This window comes from Populus euphratica, unplaced genomic scaffold, assembly GCF_000495115.2.
Source record: "Populus euphratica unplaced genomic scaffold, PopEup_1.0 scaffold889.1, whole genome shotgun sequence".
NCBI lineage: Eukaryota > Viridiplantae > Streptophyta > Magnoliopsida > Malpighiales > Salicaceae > Populus > Populus euphratica.
This window is the reverse complement of record NW_011500749.1, coordinates 25,960-28,200: the sequence shown is the minus strand read 5'-3', so window position 1 is coordinate 28,200 and position 2,241 is coordinate 25,960.

Genomic DNA, 2,241 nt, shown 5'->3' with positions numbered 1-2,241 from the left:
TTGTCTACCTATACCTTTATCTTTTGGAAGGATGGTATAGTAGGTAGGGCATTTGCATGCCTAATAAAAAGTTATATCTTGAACTTCTATCATTACCTCTTTATCTTTGCTATAATCCATATATTTCTTAATAGTATTAGTATCCATGACTAATTCTAATATTTATCGTGATTGATATATTTTATAATTATTCTTGTACAATAAGTCATTTTATTAGATTGTTATCCACTTTATTTTTTTTTTATCTAAAATGCAAATATGTCTAACCTCTAATGCCTTTTGAATTTGGTTTTTAAGGACAACATAACTATTAACATTATATCTCTGTGAGTCATGCGACTTCTAATATCTCTTTCCTTTAATCTAATCAATAATAAGCATTGTATGGTTTCTAATGAGTTTGATTTCCCCTCATATATTAGATGGTGAAACATTTCTTTACCTCTTTTGATATTAAAAGAGTACTTTTTATCATCATCAACCATTTTGGTAGTTTTTGCTTGTTTTTTACTAGGTTTCATTAGCCCTTTTAAGATTTTTTTAATACAGCTAGCTCAAATTGCATTCTCCTAAAATGAGCTTTGAATATGTGTCATTGTTTTCATCTCTTTTTTCTTTAAGTTTTATGATTGAAATTAGCTATTGTTGGACTTCCTCAATCTTTTTATTACATTATGAGGCAGTCATTGAATGTGTGATTGCATTGTCATTTAAGCTTTTTTAGGGTTTGGATTATATTTTCTCTTTCTTTTAAACCCAAGTTCTTAGTTGTAGCATTTCACACATTCAATTTGCATTTATGACCTTATCAAACATGTGGCTTTGATATGTTTCAGTCATATTTACCATTCATTTTTCATCAAAGCATCTTTTTATTTAACATAAAAGAAAGTGTGGAGATTTTGTGGTTTTGAAAAGTGGTTTGGTCTTGGGTTTTATTGTTTTCTTTCACTTATAGAAGTTCACATATTATAGTTTTGGGAGAGAGGTATGTTCTTCTTAGAAGAGGTAGATACATGGCAATGGGTAGCAAGATCTTCTCTTGAACATCCATGGTTTTTCTCTTATTTATTCCAATTCTTTACTCACGTGACTTCATTTTTTTAGGCATGTATAGGGTGTGTTGTTATAAAAGAAAGCTTGGTCTCGTTTTAGAAAGATGAGACAATCTCATGGTTAGGAAAAAGGCATTACCTTAAGGGTTTATGAGATTAAAAAAAAAAGTTCTTAGAAACCTGATTTTGTTCACTTTATGATGTCTTGCTTTTATTTTCTTAACTGCAGATTATATTTGACAAGAATAAGTTTTTAATTGTGGGGTAAATCTTGTTGAAGTATTTGTTGTTTCTTTTTGGTTTTGTTATCATGTAAAACCATTGGTAGAGGAAAGAAAGGTAGTTCATGAGTTTAACAAGGACAAACTTTTTGGCAACTAGAAATTACCTATGTAAGTCTTCTTTAAAGTTTTGGTTATGGTAAGCTCTTATGCATAGTTCCATATAGTAAAGCATGGAAGATTACATGATACCTTTTGGGAGAAGAGAGTATTTAAAATTATTTTCCATATAAGTGAAAATGTTAGTAAGGCATAACCTTTTTTTTTCTTGATAGCCTAGTTTTATATAAAAAGAACATATTTAGTCCTTACTATTCAACACCCAAAACATGGAAAAGAATGTCACTTGTATATGGTGATTTGCCTATAAAGAAGGGCATATTAGTGTCAGTTAGATATTTTTTTTATTTTTTTTAATTGTAACATGGTATAAGATCATCTAAAGTTTTTGTTTCCTTAAGTCATGTAATGGGATAGTGGCAATAGAGTTTTAAGAGTTGTAGGTGATGCGAACTTTGTGATCACATGGTCACGCAACTCATAAGCAAAGACATCAATTCCTGGAAAGCCAAGTAAATCAGGTTTGATAGGAGTGTGACACAAAGATAACTTGTACCTAGGCACTAGCACTATTAGAAACGGAAAAACCCGCACCTAACGAATATTGATTCGTGAACGAGAAGTATAGGGATGACGCCACGAAGATGGTTGTTCTTTGATAAGTTGTTTTTCGGTTCTTTAGAGAACTATGGAAGGGAGATTATCTCACCAACACACACAAAGTGTGACAAACAAGAAATTTTATTAATCTGAATTCTCTTTTACATGTTTGGTTATGCCTCTATTTATAGACTCTAGACTTAAAGAAACCCTAATGGACCCCCCTTAGGTGGACTTATATGTAG